Genomic DNA, 20,813 nt, shown 5'->3' on the forward strand with positions numbered 1-20,813 from the left:
AAAAAAAAAAAAAAAAAAAAAAAAAATATGATAGAGAGTGCCTGGGGGAGACACGAGATATAGACCTGTAGCCACCACATACACATACCTGTACACACACACGTGAACACACTACCTACCTACCCACTGCCAAACACACAGTAGGGAAAAATCTGTTAAGGAATACCTGCTAATCATATTTATGATGTGGCTTATACCTAAATATATATATAAAATATAAAAGCATCTAAAGAGACTTTCACCAAAGAATGGGCACACATGTCCGATATGCACATAAAACACAGTATCATTAGCCAGCAAGGACACTGGAGGGAAAACCACAGTGAGGAGCTGCAGGGGGGGAGGGAGCCAGAAACGTGGGTTTAATCTGTAACCAGGCCCTCAGCTTCTTCCATTCCCAGCACCAAAAAACAAAAGAGAAAGACGCAGGAGATAGCCAGTGGTGGGAACACAGTGGGATGTGAAATGCTGCCACCGCTTTGGAAAATAAGCTGCAAAGTCTTCCAGAAGTTAAACTGTATTTCTGCATGACCTAGAAATTCCACTTATAGGAGTATTTGCAAGAGAAAACACATTATCTACTCAAAAGTTTACAAAGCATTGGTTACAAGTCAAGAGGTGGAAGTAGCCCAAGTATCTATCAACCAAAGAAAGATAAATGAAATTTGGAAAATCAGATGGTAGAATATGATTCACAACAAAGGGTAAGGCTTCTAATAAAATGCCATAGAGGACTCTTTAAATGTCAGTGAAAAGCCAGGCGGTGGTGGCACACGCCTTTAATACCAGCACTCAGGAGGCAGAGGCAGGTGGATCTCTGTGAGTTCAAGGCCAGCCTGGTCTACAAGAGCTAGTTCCAGGACAGGCTCCAAAGCTACACAGAGAAACCCTATCTCAAAAAAAAAAGAAAAAAAAAAGTCAGTGAAAAAAGCCAGTCACTCAAGGCCACACTGTGGCATCTAGAAAAGGTAGGTAACTAACTGATAGACCCGAGAGATTAGAGGTTGCCCAGGGCTGGGGCTGGGGTATACATTACTAAAAGAGTTTGGTTGTTTCGGTTTTTCCAGGCAGGGTTGCTCTGTGTAACAGCTCTAGCTGTCCTGGAACTTGCTCTGTAAATCAGGCTGGCCTCGAACTCACAGAGATTCCCCTGCTTCTGACTCCTAAGCAGTGTTAGCCACCACGTTCCACCTAGTTGTTTGTTGTTGAGTAATAAAATGTTCTGAGTTGATTTCCAGGAAGGCTACACAACTCTGATCATACTGTTACCTGGATCATAAATTATGACCATATGGGCAGACTTTGCAGTACATAAATAAAGATGTTTCGAAAAGGAAAAGCGCTGAGGGTGGTGGTGAGCGCCTGTAGTCCGGTGCCTGGGAGCAGAGGTAAGCAGATTGATGAATCTGAGGCTGGCCTGCTCTAATGAGCAAGTTCCAGACTAGCCAGGACTACACAATGAAACTCTGGGGGAGTGGGGAGGGTAAAGAAAAGAAAATACTGAGAAATTGAGGTGTGAAGATCACAAGTTCAAGGCAAGCCTCAGTTACACTGTGAGTTCAAGGCTAACTTGGCTGCAGAGCAAGCTCCTGGGCTGTTAAGATTGCTAAGTGGGTAAAGGTGTTTTCCACCAAGCCTGGTGACCTGTGTTTTATCCCTGAGACCCAAACGGTAGAAGAAACCGGCTCCCACGAGTTGTCCTCTAACCTCCATAAGAGTACCATGGCATGTGCACTCTCAACCCCCACAAACACACAAATAAGTAAATGCAACTAACTAATTAAAAAAAAATGTATGGGGGCTGGAGAGATGGCTCAGTGGTTAAGAGCATTGCCTGCTCTTCCAAAGGTCCTGAGTTCAATTCCCAGCAACCACACGGTGGCTCACAACCATCTGTAATGAGGTCTGGTGCCCTCTTCTGGCCTGCAGTCATACACAGAGACAGAATATTAATACATAATAAATATTTTAAAAAATGTATGACCCAGATCTATACCATGTATAAGAAATCCTCAAATATGGTGCTAAAGAGATGGCCCAACAGTCTCAGCAATCACCTCACAGCCTCAGCCAGGACCACGTGCACACCACACAGGAGACTAGTCTCTCAACTCATCCAGGAAGCCATGGAGAAGCACAGGCACCTGTCCCGGGAGAGCTGACATCCGCGTCACTGTCACAAATGCGATGCAGCCGCCGCACCTCTCAGATTCTCTAACCGTTCCCACGGGAGCACTGAAGGTAAATATGTTAATTTGACTTCAATCATGACTTAAAAAAAAAAAAACAGCACACACTAGTTAAGGCACAAATCCTAAAAACTACTCAGACGTGTGTGCTTTGCACGTACTCAGCAACTGGAAGTCTGTGTTCCTTTTTTGGGGCCCAGAAGGCTGGATACTCCCCTAAAGTGGGCAATGATGCCTCTTGGGTGGATGAGAAGACCAGGGAAAAGTGGGGTGTGTACCCAGAGTGCTATAATATGGCAAGATAAGACAGGATTCTTACGTGGTCTGGCTGGCACACAACAGTGGGTGCCATCCTTTGGATTCTAAGCACAGGACACTTTCTCTAAGCACAAGGCTTCAACCACTGAACCTACTTGAGCTAGCTCTGGGAGCCATCCAGGCCAAGTTAATAATCCAGAGTTCCTGGAAGTCCTCTGCAGGGACTGAGGGGCAGTCAGACACCAGCTGTCAACTAGATAATAGGGACACTGTCACAGTATAGTCTAAAGGGCAGGACTGGTGGCCAGCCCTCCTTATGTCCAGGTGAGGGGATCCTAGGGCCCAGTAGAAAGGACATGGAGGGGCAGATCCACTCAAAGGGGAGTAAAAAAGCCACCTAGCCCTCAGGGTAGGAAGGTGGGGCCAGGCCAGACGTACCTGGAGCTGAGGAACCTCTATCTCGTTCCTCTGGTCTCAGGAGCCCCAATCCCAGCCTATGCTAGATGTCCACTGTGTTCATATGGCCGTACTAGCAAAGAGGAGTGGGCCTTAGACCTCCCCCAACTGCTTATTCTGTGCCTCAGAACAGGAAGTTTCTAAACCTGTAAGTTTATAAACTCCAGGGAGGCCTGTGAAGCTCAGCAAAATCCCTGAGACTCACACTGTGGGTTGAGCAGCCAGCCCCACGTGCCCCCATTGTTCTGGGAATGACCAGCAAGCTATTCAGTGTAGTCAGCTGTGCAGACAGGAGCCCTGTTAGACAGCTGCAGGCAACCATTCCTTGCTATGGGGGGCTCCCAAGCTGGGGAGACCCTCAGATCTGAGCTGATTCCCTAACACTGGCTGCTGAGATCAGCCATGCCCACCTCATCAAGGAACCACATACCATCCAAGGACCACTGTATTCTGTAGAGACCCAGTAACGAACCACGAGCCCTGCCTTTTCCCCCTGCCCAGCGCAGCCTCTCTACACCACTCTTCTCTGAGCCTGGGCCTCTCGCTGCTCCACTTGGGTGCCCTCCTCTAGAGGCACCCAGAATCCAATCTAGGTCCTATGAAACACAAGGGATGTGTACTGCCATGTGGAGTCATAGGAACTTATCTGCATCCCAGAGCATCAATGCCCAGCCCTGCAGACAGAAGACTTTAGCTCACAGAGGGCACTTGTTGAATTCTCCAGTTTGGGAGTAGTGCTATGTGGGCCAGGTAGGGGCCTGAGTCTCAACAGAGGCACCACAGAAGAGGCAGAGAAAAGACACGGAACCACCTCAGAGCTGGCCAACTGTACCTGGCAAAACCACTCATCTGCAGGAGGTGATGAGGACACAGTCCTCTGGCGCTCTAAGACAGCAGCCCCTCCTGTACCCTCTACCCCAAGGGCACAGGAAACTTTCCCATGAACACCTGGGCTTCTGACCAAGGAAGGAGGTAAACAGCCCTGGGGGAAGAAACAGGGCGTTCCTATATCACAGAACCAAAGAAGACACAGGAAACAAGAGGAGAGATCCCTGGCCAAATGGGGCCCTTGAGGCCAGTTCAGCACTCTCAGGATGCTGGAAACCCAAGCAAACAATGGCTCTCTCTAGGAGGCAATGGTGTTGGGGCTGCTTGCAGGCACATGGTTGGCAGAGCTAATGGAGCAACTTATGCACTCCACTTCCCAAGCAGAGCTAGGGCAAGGGCAGATGCAGAGACATGCCACTGGCTGGGTTTCCATTACTCTGTACACCTGGGGGCTCAGATCCTCAGTCAGGATCACAAGTGAGGGATGCCTGAAACCTTAGGGAAACCCTGGACCCAGAGAAGGGTGAGAGTCGCCATAAGCCAGCCACTGCTGCCCACTCAAGCCAGGACATAGAGCTCTGCCCTGCCTTGTTTACCCTTCCTGGATCACCTGACCACGTCAAAGACACCTGGCTCAGGTAACACGCATCAGCAGAGCCCGAAGGTGCAGAAGAATCCAGAAGTGGTCAGCAGTCACACTGATGCTCCGATGTCTTTGTGCCACCTGATCCAGCTGGGGTCCACAGCAACTAGACTCCAAGACATCTGCAGAACCCTAAGAGAATGTCAGGACACAGCCATTGCTAGACCCAGCTCCTCTGTGACAGTCCTCCTGTCTTGTGTGGTCACACAAGGTCACTCCACCTCTTCTGTCCTCCTCTATGAGACAAAGATACTACATCCTAAAGTACCAGTACCTCATCCCTAAAGCAGAACCACATGACTCAGAACCCCCAACAGTGTGCGGATGGAACTCATCAGTCCTTCTGCCCCGGTGCAAACAGGATGGAGGACCTTGGACCCCCAAGCCCAAGTGGTAGCTCTGCCCATCTGCTTGGCTTCCTTGAGCCAGTGGCTTGGCCTCTGGAGGCTCGGGTTTACCTCTGTCCTCCCTGCAAGGGAGGAGCAAACGTGAATATGTACTGGGCAGGCCAACTGATGAGCCATGGCACTGGGCCAGCTGAGTCCTACCAAACACAAGGGTGTGCCCACATGTCAGGCCCCCTGCCTCCACTGCCCCCGCCAGCATCTCTCCCGAATCACACCTGTGGCCCCTGGATCCCTGTTGGGGCATTATTCAGATATTTGAGCACCAGGGACACCTCCCCCAAAGCACCATCAAAAAGCCTGCACAATCAGCACAACTCCTGGGGTTCACTTTCCTCTCCCCTCAGGAAAAAAAAAAATCAATCTTCTGTAAGCAACTCCGATAATTTTCTTACTCATTTCCCATCCCACACGGCCTACCTCAGACCAAGATCACCTCCTGTCCTTCTCAGGCCCGTGTAATTACAGAGCTCAAGGGAACACACAGGTGTCGCGGGATGTTCCGCCAGGGCAGACCTGGGCTTAGGACACAATGTGTCGATTTTCTACTGCTAGGACTGAGAAGTTTGTAGAGAGCTCTTCTGACCTTGTGCTGGTCCTCAGCTTCAGAAACCGACGTTACCTCTAGACTGAAGGTCAAAATGTCCTCCCCGCACCACCCAGGGAGGGGCAGGGGCCTGCAGGGCTGGAGGGGGCAGGGACGACTGGGAACTGTTCTTAGAGGGTTGGGATTGGGTTTCTGTTCTGTTATTGATGATTTTTGTTTTGAAAAGCAGGGTCTCATTCTGCAGCCCCAGCTGACCTGGAACTCACTCTGCATCCCAGGTTGACCTGAAACTCTTAGCAAACTACCTGGCTTAGTCTCTCAAATGCTAGGCCTATAAGCATGAGCTACCATGTCCCATTTCATCTGTTTATTTGTGATTTTTGAGATGAAGTCTCATTATATTATTCCGGCTGATCTCACGTTCCTACACCCAAGCAATCCCATGCCTCAGTCTCCCAAGCAGCTGGCACCACAGGTGCACAACACCGAACCTGTTTGGTAAAAAAAAAAAATTCAGGGTCAACTGGGCCTGGCAGCACGTGCTTTAGGACCCAGTACTCAGGAGGCAGAGGCAGGTGCTCTGAGTTTGAGGCCAGCCTGGTCTACAGAGCAAGTTCCAGGATAGCCAGGTTTACATAGAGAAACCCTGTCTCAAAAAAAAAAAAAAAAAAAAACAAGGGGCTGGAGAGATGGCTCAGTGGTTAAGAGCATTGCCTGCTCTTCCAAAGGTCCTGAGTTCAATTCCCGGCAACCACATGGTGGCTCACAACCATCTGTAATGGGGTCTGGTGCCCTCTTCTGGCCTGCAGACATACACACAGACAGAATATTGTATACATAACAAACAAACAAATAAATACATATAAAAAAAACAAAAACAAAAACAAATTAGATCCAGGAAAAATCCTAATCCAAAGGGCAGTGCAGTGAGGTGGGACCCTGGGGAAGGAGCTTGAGTCATAGGGCAGAGCTTCAAAAATGGATTTCCCATGGCTGGAGAAACGGCTCAGCAGTTAAGAACACTCACTGGTTTTGAAAAGGACCAAACGGCAGTTCACAATTGTCTCTAACTCTAGTTCCAGGGTTCTGAGCACTGCACTCATGTAGTGTATATATGTAAGAGGGCACACACTCAAACACACAAAATAAAAATGAATTAACCTTTAAAAAAAAGCGTGGGTTCCCATCTCTAATCTGGGTCAGGTTAACTAGAGAGGGGTCACAGAGCAACCTGAGGTACATACAGGTCACTCATCCTTCTACCTTCCGTGTGAGCTGGGGGTGGCATGAGCCCCTGCCCTGTCCAGAATCTACGAAGAGCAGGTACCAGTGACATGCTGTTCTTGGACTTCCAGGCCTGTGAACCCAAATGATCCTCTAGTCTCCGTAATCTCGGGTGTCCTGTCACAACAGAAAGCCTACTGAGACAAAAACTGAGTGACGCTGGGGGCCAAAACTGAACTGATGAGAACCTGAGTCAAAGACGACAAGGGGCTGCTGGTATTCCTGCAGGCTGGCCAGGGCAAGAGAAACTCTCCCCCCGACAGCCTGAGCAGGAGGAGTGCAACTTTGCAAAACCTAAACTACACATTCTGACCTTCAGAAGTGTTAACTTTCCAGCTCCTAGTCCTTCACCACGTACTAGTCCGTCCTGAGCGCTCTAGAGCTGTCTGCCACACAACTCTAAAGGGACCCTGCTAGCGTCAATCAAGAAGACCCAAGCACTCCAGGGTCCCGAGAGAAGAAACAGGACTTGCAGCTTTTCTCCTCCTGCAGCTTCACAATCTAAGGAAGAACAGGGGACGCAGACAGTAAGCAGTACCACCCAGCACCAGCTTCAAGCTTCTCTACAGGGACACCCACCCACCCTTAGGCTCCAAGGACCCCAGAGGGACGTGCTGTTCACAGGATGAACCCCGCCTCTCAGTAGAGCTCTGTGAGTTCAAGGCCACTGTTCTACAAGTGGACTTCCAGGTATGACAGAGCTACACAGACTGTATTTCAAAAAGAAGTAAGGAGGAGTGCCATGACTTCAAGGCCAGGGTGGGCAACTTGGTGAGTTTTAGGGCATTTTGGGTTATAGTGAGAGACTGTCTCAAAACGAGAGAGAGAAAACTCAAACAGATAGACATGTCCCCCAAGTGACTCAGAGCACAGTTCTTTCTAAACATGCCACCATATCCAGCTCTAGAGATAACACCAGAGGACACAGGGCTGCATGTGTGATGCTTCTGCCCAAGACATGGCAAGTATGAGACGCCACAAGTAGGCCCAAATGGGAGGCATTCTCCCAACTGGCCTGGACATTCCAGGTTCTCTGGAGCAAACCCTTGCTAACTCCATTCACAGCAGCACCACCACATTTACCAGGCCCACCAGAGTCCTCCAGCCGTCAGGGGGATGTCCACACGATCGGCTGTAACTCCGTACTTACCGGCATCTGCCACGAGGCAGATGAAGTTGGAAGGTGTTAGAGTAGCCAGCCATCAAGAGAACAAGAATCCAGGCCGGGATCCCCTCATCTGAAAACTCAAAGCAGGCCAGGATCCCCTCATCTGAAACCTCAAAGCTCTCTGACTGCCTTCTCACAGCTGTGTGGACCCACGTTGCTACAGGGAACCAGAATCTCAAGCCAGTTTGCACCTGCCACACAGTCGGTGGTCACCTCCCTAACAAAGGGTCAGGATGTTGTTCTGCTCCTTCTTTGTAATTTGGAGGACGCCTGAAAAGATATGTTAATTCGGCCTGCCTCCAGACAGAGCTAGCACACAGAGCAGGAAGATAGGAAGCTGGGACAGAGACTGCATAGAAAGGTGTGGTCAAAGGTGTGGACCAGAGACATTCACCTGGTTACCTTGGAAACAGGATGCTAATGAATTACCCCCTCAGTTTATGTTTTTGTACATAAGGCTGTTTGGAGCATAAGCACAGAGGAACTTTGAGATGTGAACTCAGGATTTCATGAGGGATCACTGAGAATCTCCCGATCAAGCCATGTGAGTTGTGTCTTTAATCTCAAGCCACCCCTTTGGTAGGGAGAAATAATTTAGGGGCTGGGCTGGCACAAAAACCCCAACACTCATTCCACAGGGGAAGTCAGCTTGGGAGACCACACCTGTAACTCTAGGGAGGGAGAAGTTGAAGCAGGAGAAGAGTTGGAAGCCAGCCTCCAACTGGGTTACACAGTAGGGGCTGTTCTTAAGAAAACAAAAACAAACCAAGCCCTCCAATACAAACAGGGCTACTGAAATAGCTCAGTGGGGTGAAGGAGTTTGTCACCAAGCCTGTTCACCTAATTGTGTGATGCCTGAAGTCACGTGGTGGGAGGAAGGAGCCGCGTGCACGCACGCGCGCGCGCGCGCGCGCACACACACACACACACACACACACACGAAGCAAGCAGGGCAGTGATGGTGTGTGCCTTTAGAAATTTAGAAATGATCCAGTGATACTCTGTGTAAAAATTCATTAATGATAAATGGTATTAAAATGTCTGTGGAACAGCATTTATCTGATCATTTTACATAAAAATAAAATGACAGATACTTTCGTGTACTACTATAAAATCCAAGGCATATAAAAGCTTTGTACCAGGTACAAATCCCAGCACTTGGGAGACAGAAACAGGTAGATCTCTGTGAATGCAAGGCCAGCCTGGCCCACAGAGCAAAGGCACCAAAGTTACATAGAGAAACCCTGTCTCAAAAAAAAAAAAAAAAAACAAGGGGCTGGAGAGATGGCTCAGAGGTTAAGAGAATTGCCTGCTCTTCCAAAGGTCCTGAGTTCAATTCCCAGCAACCACATGGTGGCTCACAACCATCTGTAATGAGGAAGGAAGAGGAGCAGAGAAAAATGTATAGCTCAATAAAATCAATTTAAAAATTCAAAAAAAAAGAAAAACAAACAAGTTTTGTGATTTGAATCATTACTTTCTTATTAGTAGTTTTTTTAACTACCACTTACTGAATACCTTTTATGTATCATGTATATGTTGACTTTAATTTACAAAAAAATAAAGAGATATTTGTTAATTTATGTTACTGACTTTTACATGGACTGGAGAGATGCCTCAACTGTTAAAGGCTAGGCTCACATACAAACGTACAAAAATAATCATATAACACTCCTGTCCTCCCCCTTTGCCTTGTTGATTTACTATGCAGATTAAATAAAATGTAGCATTATTTATTTTATGTAATTGTTCTTAATAAACACTCTAAGTATAGCACGATTAGTACAAACCCAGAGAAACTATTCAACCTGAAGGTCAGAAAAGCAAAAACAACCAGAACCAGCCACTGGTACTTACCTCTACCTCAGTAGCGACCCTGCCTCCAGGAATCTCAGAATGAGACTGTGTGAGAGAGCTCTGTCCTCCCATTTTATATTCCCCTCTGGTGCTGGGATTAAAGGCATGCCTCACTACCGCCCTGTTTCTATGGCAAACTAGTGTGACTACTGGGATTAAAGGTGCCTGGTCTGTAAGGCTGGCCAGTGTGGCTGTTTTACTCCCTGAACTTCAGGCAAGCTTTATTTATTAAAATACAAATGAAACACCACTACATCTAACTGTTGTTGCTGTCCTAGTTTCTGTTCTATTGTTGTATGAAGGCACCACGACCAGCTGGGCAGCAGTGGCCCACGCCTTCAATCCCGGCGCCTGGGAGGCAGAGGCAGGCGGATCTCTGAGTTTGAGGACAGCCTGGTCTACAGAATGAGTTCCAGGTCAGCCAGGGCTACAGAGAGACACCCTGCATCAAAAAAAAAAAAAAAAAAAAAAAAAAGGAAGCAGAATTCCAGTTCCTTCCTAGTTACTGCTACTATTCCAGTGTAGTCAATAATAAACTATTCTTCAAAATAAATAAGCAAATCCCTCAGATTCACTGAAAATATCAAATTACCTCCAGGTCACACAAAAAGTTTTTTGTGGTTTTGTTTGTTTGTTTGTTTGTTCTTTGGAGCCTGTTCTGGAACTAGCTCTTGTAATCCAGGCTGGCCTCGAACTCAGAGATCCGCCTGCCTCTGCCTCCCGCCTTTGCCTCCCGAGTGCTGGGATTAAAGGTGTGCACCAACACCGCCCGACACAAAAGTTTAAGATGCAACAAATCACCAGAACAAATCATCTGCATCAGACGCCTCACTATGAAGGATGTCCCTGGTTGACAGCTGGTTTTGCAGCAAGCAGGGCTGCCGAGGTCATGGCCTGTGCTGGCACAGGTAGGTAGCAGGTGGCCCTTGGCTCTTGTCTGAATCAGATACACTGAGGCCTGCTGGGTAACTTACTGGGAAGCATTCTTTAAACAGAACATGTAATTCCTAAATCTGATTATCTTTAAGCTTTTTCTCAAACTTCTGAAGCATAGTCTCACCGGCCAACACTGGGTAGCCCGTCTATCAATGGAAACAGGGGCAAGAATGGAAGCCAGTCTCACTGTGGAGTGCTTAGAAAGGCAGGGATATCTTCCACAGCTCTTGGCCTCAGACTGGAGGAGACCATGTCACCCCATCAGCTCCTGAAGAAGGGGATCATGGAGACCCCCTCAGAAGCAGTACCCAAATCCAGCCAAGGTCTTACATGCAGCAAAGGAAGGCACTAACAGTCTTCCCAGAGACCCCTGCCACCTGGCAGATAAAATGCGGAGGGGAATCTCCAAACTCCGAGGGGTCCCATACAGTGTTAGGGTTGGGTAATTCTCAAGGATGTTTTGGGATGCTTCCCATCTTCCTGTAGACTCAAGAACCTGCTTGGTGGTCCAGAGCTGAGCCCCAGGGTAGCCTCCAGCGGCCTCGGGGGCCCACAGGCTTTATCCTTCACACAGTTGGTCACCTGAGAAGAGGGAGACACCTAGAAGCCTGCTGTGTCCCAGGAGAGAAGCCAAGGCTGTCACTTCGTGCAAGCCCACCCCACTGACACCCACGTCAGACCAGCAGGGCTGCTGCTGGTCCAGACACCAGCTTGGCACTAGGTCCCGGGAGCACACGGAGCGAAGAGGCTGTGCCAGGGGGCACCAGCATTGGTGCAGGCAAGGTCAAGGGTGCCTAGAACTGTGCCGCCATCTCCTCCCTTCAGCCTCCCTACAGCTGCACTGTCTGTCCCTGTACCAGCCATGTCACCCTAGGACTTCACTGTGACCCACGCGCTTCAGTTTCCAGGCCACTTCATGTGACACAGACTCGCCGCTAAACTGGGTTACAATAATTAACACAACGCCTGCCTCTCCTATCCCAAAGCTTATGTAAGCCTCGGCCCCGTTTCCCTCCTTCGGCCCCCTCTGCTTTGCTCTCCCAAACATCTCTAGCTGGACTGCTGCTCACACATCCTCGGCAAAGCTTTGAGACGCAGTGGACGCTGGGCTGAGCCCACCCTGCTGGCCAGTACTGCAAGAGCCACCAAGCACAAAGGTTTTCTGTCCTGGACCAAAACTTCATATCCCCACTCCCCAAAACCTTCAACAGGGCCTTATTCACAAACAGGGCATTGACTGGTTAAGGAGCTGAACTGAGCTCATCCAGAGTTAGAGGGAAGAGGCTGCTGGGACAAGGAGGCAGCAGCCAGAATGGTGCAGACAAGGTCAAATGTGTCTACAACTATAGAGCCAGGAGAAGGTGAGAGGGGCCTGGATGTCTGCTAATGTTTTCGAGATTCATTTCGGGAAAGGGCAGGAGAGATTGCTTAGTAGCTAAAAGCACTTGCTGCTCTTCCAGAGGACCCAGGTTCCATTCCCAGAACCCACATGGCAGCTCACAACTATCTGTAATTTCTATTTTCAAGAGATCCAACACCCTCCTGGCCTTCATAGACACCAGGTACACATACGGTGCACAGACATACATTCACGCAAAACACCCATATGCAAATATTTTTAATTTAAAAAAAAATTTAGCTGGTGGGAATGCAAACTGGTACAACCCCTTTGGATGTCAGTGTGGTGATTTCGCAGAAAATTAGGAAACAACCTTCCTCAAGATCCAATAATACCACTTTTAGGTATATATCCAAAGGATGCTCAATTGTGCCACAAGTACATGTGCTCAACTATGTTCACAGCAACTTTGTCATAGCCAGAACCTGGAAACAATGTAAATCCCCCTCGATCAAAGAATCGATAAAAAAAAATGTGGTACATTTACACAATGGAGTACTACACAGCAGAAAAAATGACAGCTTGAATTCTGCAGAAAAATGGATGGAGCTAGAAAACATTATTTTGAGTGAGGTAACCCAGACACAGAAAGACAATTATCACATGTACTCACTCATTGGTGGTTTCTAAACATAAAGCAAAGAAAGCCAGCCTACAAACCACAATCCCAGAGAACTTAGACAACAATGAGGACACTAAGAGAGACTTACGTAGATCTAATCTACATGGGAAGTAGAAAGTAGAAAAAGACAAGATCTCCTGAGTAAATTGGGAGCATGGGGACTTTGGGGGAGAGCTGAAGGGGAGAGGGGAGAGGCAGGGAGGGGAGCAGAGAAAAATGTAGAGCTCAATAAATATCAATAAAAAAATTTAAAGATTATGTTTTATGTGTATGAGTGTTTTGCTTGACTTTTGTATAGGCATGTGAACCACCTGGGACTGAAGATACTGGGTTGGAGCCACCGCGTAGGTGCTGGGAACCAAACCCACGTCCTCTGCAAGAGCAGAGGTTAAGTGCTCTGAACTGCTGAGCCATCTCTCTGGTTTTGTTTACACTAATCTGCTTTTAGTGCCTTTTAGGTCAGCCTAAGGCCTATCATCCTTTAAAACAATGTCCCTCCTGCAGACCACACACAGACAGCCTAGGCAGTCCCACAGCAGCCATCAGAAGCAGAGGGGTAGGGAGCAGCAGGAAAGAAGTAGCTGGCTGTGTGATTAGGAAGACAGCTCTTTGGAACACCCTAGGATAAGACACAAGGTGGCTTCCCTAAAGCTGACCATGGATCAACCCTGGCCAGTGACCCTGATGACTAAAATGGGGTGCTGTATGCTATCCAGAGCTCATGATAAGCTTCCCTAGTTTCACGCACAGAGAAACTGAGGCCCTGGATCAGGACCCAAGTGCAGTGGTGGGCAGAGCCTACACCTCAGGAGGATTCTGGGTATGAAAACCTAGCACTGTGGGCAAAAGCCACGAGGAATAAGCATCAATATGATCCTTAAGAACGTCCCATACCTCTTTACCAGATGCCAGATTCTGCACCACCCCAAATCACCCTTGCAGCCCCCACCCCACGTGCACACTCTCACCCCCTGCCCTGGAAAAGCTAAGGGCTCTCCCAGGAAGGTTCCTACTTTCCAGACCTTGGTTATGTGTCAGATTTGGGGTACAGGAAGGAGATTTGGTGACACCCAGTGGGCTTCAGTTTCACCGCACTAGAGAGGGGCATCTTTGGTGGACCAACTACTGGGCTTTCACTGGTACCAGGTAGACACTGTTTCTAGGACCCCCGCCCCCACACACACACACCCAACAGGCCTATCCACTGTTTAGAGTCAGGGCCATTGCTCTAAGGGACTCTGTTACAGTGAACAGTGTAGCCAGAACGCACCACATCCATCAGGATGAACTTGGAGCTTACACAGGGGAGAACACTTCCTCCTTGTAAGGCTGTAGCTGCCACCAGACCTCCAAGACCAGCACAGCAGGACATACCCCTGCCAGAGCACACCCTCTCCCAGGTGCTGCCCCTGTGCCCAAGACCAGCAGAACAATTGTCCCCCCCAACACACACCATGGCTGAGCTGCAGAAGCTGAGTGCCCATGTCAAGGCCCAGCTACAGCCACATCACAGCACTGTCACCCCAGAGAGAGGCCATGCCACACCACAGCAAGCCTGCCTATCACTGTAGCAAAGGGGAGCAAAGGATGTGGGTGGGGCTCCACAGACCCAAGGTGCTGGGCTGCTGCTAAACCTGAGGACCAGGATGGCCTGGGTACACAGGGTGAGGGGAAAGGAAGAAAAAGCCTCAGGCCCAAGGACAAGGGCAGGGAAGCCAGACTGCCCCCCCCCCAGGATTCCCCAGCCGCAGGCAATTTGCATAATATTCTTTGCAAGTTAATATCAGACTGATAATGATCTCCCTCACAGCAGAGCGGCTGAGGCGCTGTTACAACACTAAGTAATCATATTTTAAATTATGTTTCCCTTTATAGAAAGGTGTTGCAGAAACACAGCCATGAAATCTGTCTGTGCAGCCCACTGCCAACCACCTGACCAGCTCCAGCACTGCCAGGTGCCCACAGAGCTATCCCGGGGAGCTGGTCCAAGGGACGGTGAGGGGCTGCTGGCGATGGGTCACATGAGCACACGAGCTCATTTATATGTAAACATGGATGTGTGCACCTGTGCACACACATCTGACCTGCCTGCACAGAAACCACACTGCTGCCCTAAACTCTCAGCTGCCCTAGGAAGACGACCTGGGGAATCTCCCTGCTTCCCATAGCCCAAAACCTTAGCCAGAAACATCAGTGTCCCCTTAAACAGTCACAGGCCAAGGAGAGTGATGGGATAGAGGGAGAAGAGACTCTTATTACCCACTCCCAGCACCTTGGCTCTTGCCAGGGAGATCAGAGTACCCCCAGCCCCGACCTGGCTCTCAGGTCACACCCTCATTCCTCTGGGGTCTCCCATTAAAAAGCCACACCCCAAATGCACATCTTATAGCCAAGCAGGGATGGATGGGCCCTGCGCCTGCCCCCAGTGAGGGAGCCAAGCTTTCCCATTTTCTACTCTCTTCATTTCGGAACCAGAACTGGCCACTCAACCTCTATTTTCTTAAAAGCTTCCCCCCCCCTTTTTTTTTTAATTTAAAAAAAAATCCAATTATAGCACAAATCTCTCAGCAGGGGTCAGTGTGGAATAAGAATAGCCAAAGTTAATGGACATGACACAGGCAAGATAAATGCCTGAAGGGTTTCAAAAGTTGTATGATGCGGATTTCATTAACATCTTAATTGTAATGTATCTTTTTAATCTTCTCTCACCCTAATGGCTTTATATCCAAAAAAAAAAAAAAAAAAAGAAAAAACTGCTGACAACAACGAAAAGTATCAATATACAAAATTTAACAAAGGCGCTTAGTAGCGCAATAGTAACTAGATTAAATGAGCAAAAACTGTGTTAACATTGTCATTTTTTTTTAAGAGCAGAGTCAAGAATGGAGAGGGCAGAGGAGGAGAGGAGGGAGGCCAAGGACGAAGCCCCAGGGCTCCAGGAGGGAAGGGGGATGGCCCAGTACTGGGGTGCCACAGAAGTCAGCAACAGGACAGGACAGCAGGTCACCTCCCCTGCACCCCAGCAACACAGGAGATGAAGGGGAGAGATTCAGAAATGGAGGATATGAACAGGAGCCTCCCCTTTATGCCCCTCTCCCCAGCAGGGCTGGGAATGAGAAGCCACTCAGCTGCTCCCATCAAGAGGTCGCCAGCATTTCATACTGGAAAGGCTGCCTCACCAGCAGGCACCAGAGCCCACGATGCAGTCAAGGGCCTCAGCCCACTCCTGGCTACGGACACACTATTACCTCTGACTTTTAAAAACGGTGGTTTTCAAAGTATTCTTGGCTCTGACTACAGAGGAATGGGGGCATTTATATTTTCAATCATCAACAGGCATTCTGTGGGGGCTGGCTTTGCTGAACCCAAAGTACTGGACCCCAGATTCTCCTGCCGTTCAGACTGCCATCTCTCACCACTGGAATGCCAGGGGGCACTGGCCACCCCAGGGCCAGACAGCTCGAAGGCGTGACTCCCTGCTCACCCCCAGTGACTATATAAGGGCACTTTCAGGCCCCGTTGATCCGGCCCCATGCCCCGCCCCACCCCACCCCTGCCTGCTTCCCAGACACCAGTGAGGGGCGGGCCTAGAGCTGGAGGCCCATCTGTGGCCGGATGCCCTCCTGGATGCCAGGCTTGATGCAAGGAGGAGGGGCAAGATTCCTAAGAGCCCCAGCCAGCTCTTCCCCGGGGACCTGGAAACAACTCCAGAGAAAAAGCCTCCTTCTCCCTGGGACTGCACCAGCCTTCCCTTAAAGGGCCAGCAATATTCCCACCAAGGGTCTCACCATCCAGAGCTGGGAGACCTGGAGTGGGACCCAAACAGGGAGGGCCGCACAGCCTGGGGAGGGGGCAAAATCTCCAGTAATCTAATCTTAGGTTCCCAATCAAGCAGCTTCCCAGAACCCAGGCCCGACACAGCAGACACCAGGGCAGGCAGGGCCCTGGGTCAGAGTCCGTTCTCCACTCTGCTCAGAGGACTCCCAGACTCCTGTCTGGGTAAGGGACAGGACTCCAAACAGAGGACTCAGAGACGCCACTATGTTCATGGGCCTGTAGTGTGGAGACCCAGTCACAGGGGTCTCTGCTTCTAAAACCCAAACTTGCAAGCTCAAAGCCAAGCCTGGCTCTAGGAAAGTGAGGACCGCAGGAGATGCCAACAGAGGCAGGCCTAGGGAAGAGTGAGAATTTGCTAAACCAGCAAAAGAGGTCGCCAGGATCGTTGCATTGAAGAGCAGGCCAGAGTAGTCACCTCAGGCCAGATCACAGGATGCTTCTCCAGGGGTGGGGCCCCAGCCAGGGGTGGCAGAAGGATGAAAGGAAAAGAAACCCAGGAGGCAGTAGCAGGGGAGGCTGTGGGCAGGGCTACCCACATCTGAGAAACCAGGTAGAGACTATGCTAGCTAAATGCCCCCCCCCTCGTGATAACACGAGACCAGGCTCCTCACACTGCCTCAGAGAAGTATAAGGTAAAGGTAGTCCGGGAATAGTCCAGAAACTCCAGTTTTGGGGTAAAGGGAGCAGCAAGCCAGCTCTAAACAGGTTACTGCACCCTTCCATCACCTGACCACACCCAGGCAGGGCAGACTCCACGTGCACCCTCACGGGGCCAGGTGCAGGCAGCCTATACCTGCCAGGAGCAGCTAAAACCAGTGTCCCAGGGGCTGGTGGTACCTGCCTCCAGCATCACCACAGGGCTCTGCTCCCTTCTCCAAGGCCTGGAGCAGGGAGTAAGAACACACACCAGTTATTTCAGGTTTTAGGAGGCTGGAGGAGCAGGGCTTCAAGGTCATCCTCAGCTACTTATTGAGTTCAAGGCCAGCCTGAACAACACACACAGTTTAAGACTCAGTCAAAAAAAATAAAAGCAAAGCAAAAACAGGTCTCAAAGTCCACACAGTTTCTTCAGCCCAGGGTGACCCCCTAGAGACACAGCCATGAATACCAACATCCATCCCCATTCCAACCAGCCAAAACTCCTCAGAGCTGGAAGGCAGCCTTTGTCATCCTGCGAAGCCAGGCTCAGTTTGAGGCCAGCATGGGCCAGACACAACACATAAGCAGCTCTTAAGGCAAGGGTGGGTACCAATAGTGAAAGCAGCATGCCCGGGGTGTGGGGCATGGGGGGTGCACATCAAAGTCACTTTCTCAAATATGCTCCTTACGCTGGGGTGTATGGCTTTGTGGCAGATGAGAGCAAGGACTGAGGCCTGACATTGGTTCATGGTCACTGGACCCAGAAACAGAACCCCCTCAGCAGCCCACCCCTACACCCAAGCTGACTTCAACCCCGCTCCCTGCGCCCCTGTAAGCTCTCCAGATAACTCCCTGGAAGCCACCAGGCTAGAGAAGTAGAGCCCACAAGCCAGGGGGATAGGGTGATTTCATAGGCTAGAGCATACAGAAAACAGGTCTAGGGAAGGGAGTGGAGGAAACATGGACAGCCAGAGCCCGCAGCCACCAGTTGCCATGTGCACTCTAGGATCAAGGATGTCAGAGGCAGGGACTCAATTCTTGTTGAGGCAACCACAGCTCTCAGTTTCCGTCCCATTAGTGCTGGATCCCTATGCCAAGATCAGACAAGACCCTAGCGATCACATCGACACACACACACCCACGCAGGCAGGAAGGACCTCTGAAGCAAACAGGGCCTCTGCGCACCAGCCAGCTCACCACTTGAAACCACTGTTCTGAGAGGACAAATGTAGGCTCAAGAACTAGTCTGAAAAGGGGGCTTGGTGAGGCCGTCAAAGTCCTGTAGGAGCCTCTCTCCCAGGAAGAGGCACTCTGGATGCCCCACGCATAATGCCAGCAGTCCGTAATTCAGACTGACAGTGGATGCACAACCCAGGAGCAGCCTGGCGCTCAGCTCTTGCAGCACAAGCGTTTCTCTCTGATAGTGTTTCCCAGCACTCTAAATGGCTGCGAGCTCCGGGAATCAGCGGGGTTCAGATGCCAGGGTGCACATCCTTCACCAAACACCATCCTGCCATGGGCATGACCACCGAGAAAAGATCTCTGGTCACTGAGAACTGGCAAGTAACACTTCCTTCTACTTGTGCTAATTCCAACCAGCTGGCCCAAAGAACAAGGGACAGCTGCGCCTGGGTCTCACCTCTTTCCTTCATCTGGGCTCCAGCCGAGGTGCCACCCAATAAGGAAGTGCCATGGAGCATCCTTGAAGGAATGAAGAGTGAAGGACACTGGCGGATGGAGTGGGTGGCTCCACGTGCCTGGATAAGATTGTTGGAGGTTGGGACTAGACAGAATGCTGGCTGTCCATCCCCTAGCTGAGCAAGCCTTGTCCCCTCAACTGTGAAATGAAAAGTCACAGCCAACTCTCCCAGGACATCATGAGGATTAAAGACCACACAGACTGCAGAGCCCCACGGGATATTCTACCCTCATCTTTGGTCAAAATGGAAAAAAAAGGGAATAGCAGTCAAGAACTTGTAGGAGGAAGAGGACAGAAAAGGAAACAGAGGCAGGAGAGGAGGGTCAGAGAGCTGCACCTGGGAGGACCAGGACATGAACCTGCACATCAATTGCTCAGAGGGCTTTACTGGATCAAGAGCCCAGCCAGGCCACCAAGATCATGACCCAGCCCTCTCCACCCCTTTATTGGCTCAGCCGCAACACTTCGCAGAGCTACACCTGGCTAGTCTAGAGCCCCCACCACCACCACCACCACCAAAAAAAAAAATCTCCATCGGGAAGTAAGAGGGAGCAGGGGACAGTGGAAGTTGCCGGGGAAGTAAGCTCCAGGGAGCAGAATAGAGGAGCCCACATACCCTAGGGTTCAAAAAGCACCAGGAAGATATCAGCAGTTAGCAGCGTGAACAGATCTGCCCGGGGAAACGAACCCAGAGAAGGGCTAAAGCGACACCGCTGACTCCCGCAACATACGCACAAGAGGAGCAGGTACCGAGTCCCAGGGTAAGAAGCCATTGAGACGCCCAATCTCACCTCCCCCAGCCCCAAACACCCTTAAGTTTTCTTGGAGATGAGTCCGGAGACCTTAACAACTTTGCAGAGATGCAGAAACAGGAACAAGCCAAAAGCCCCCTCCCACCGCAGCGACCCCCAGTATCTTCCAAGGTTGGAGTTATCACCAGAGAGAAAGGGAGGCAGTGACGACCCCTGCCCACCAACTGGCCCACATAGCTAGAGAGGGCGGGCACGGGCCGAGTCTGATGCGCAGACGCGCTGCCTCTGACCTGGCCGGCCAGGAGGGGTGTGTCCCCTGTGCCCTGGCTAGGGGCCAGTGTCATCAGGGCTTTCCCTCCCATCCAGGGCAGACCCGGGGTCTCCCGTGGCCAAAAGACCCCGGCGGGAAAGGAAGACGCTAGCGCTCCGGGAGCCCCAGCTCTGGAGGGGGCCGGGGCCGGGCTCTGGGCCGGGACAGCTCGGCGAGCCGGCCCTCTCCGCCCCGCGGCCCGCGAGCAGCTCCAGCGCGGCCCGCACCCCACTCGGCCGCGCCCCGGGCGCGCGGCGGGCACTGCGGCAGGCAGCGGGTGCGCAAGTTGGGCGGCCGCGCCGCGGAGTTTGCGGGAAGTGCGGGCGGGACGACTGGCCCGCGGCGGAAACGGCGCGACGCGCGCCAAGTTGGCCGTACCTGCGGGCACCCGGCCCGGTCCGGCCTGGGCAGCTGCGGCGCCGCCCGCGGCAGGAAGTGCTCCGGCGTCCCCGAGCTCCGGCGCCCGCGGACTTTCTCCGACCTCGCCCAGCACCGGCGGCCGCACCGCGGCGGGGGCGGGGCGCGGGGGAGGCGCCCGCGGGCTGTTTAAAGGGACAGAGCGCCGACCGCGCGCGCGCGCGTACTCGTCGCCAGGTGGGCGCGGGTGAGGGAAGCCCAAGGGGGTCTGGTGGGAGATCCCGGTACGAAGAGTTGCTGCGCCAGCCTTCCCGAGCGCTTAGCGTCCGAGACTGCACGAGGCACCAGAGGGGTTGGGATCAGCGGCCGGACAGGGGAACGACCTGGGGCGCCCGGTCCCAACCTCTTAATGCCCCGCGGCCGCGTTTACAAACCCACCAGTCTTAGGAAATCGCGTGACCGAGCAACCTTGGAGCAAGTACCTCCGGGCGCGAGTACCTGCTGCGCACCGACTTACAGCAGTCTGGAGGAGACTAGAGTATTCCAGCCGGATGGGATCCAGGAGTGTAACAGCCCCTAGTCACCAGCAGCCGGGCTCTGTTCGCCCAAGGCCATACTCTAGTGACAG

At 51.2% G+C, this 20,813-nt stretch overlaps 1 protein-coding gene across 1 annotated transcript in view; it reads right to left on the reverse strand.

Annotated features, from left to right (window-relative positions):
- Positions 1–20,359, reverse strand: part of Nacc2 (NACC family member 2) — a 67,857-nt gene extending 47,498 nt beyond the window's left edge. The window contains exon 1 of the mRNA XM_050155003.1: positions 20,207–20,359. The gene's annotated coding sequence lies outside the window, so the exon portion shown is untranslated. The remainder of the gene's footprint in view (positions 1–20,206) is intronic.
- Positions 20,360–20,813: the final 454 nt, after the last annotated feature.

The sequence above is a fragment of the Alexandromys fortis genome, unplaced genomic scaffold (assembly GCF_014885135.2).
Source record: "Alexandromys fortis isolate MF-2015 unplaced genomic scaffold, M_Fortis_MF-2015_v1.1 scaffold_72, whole genome shotgun sequence".
NCBI classification, from domain to species: domain Eukaryota; kingdom Metazoa; phylum Chordata; class Mammalia; order Rodentia; family Cricetidae; genus Alexandromys; species Alexandromys fortis.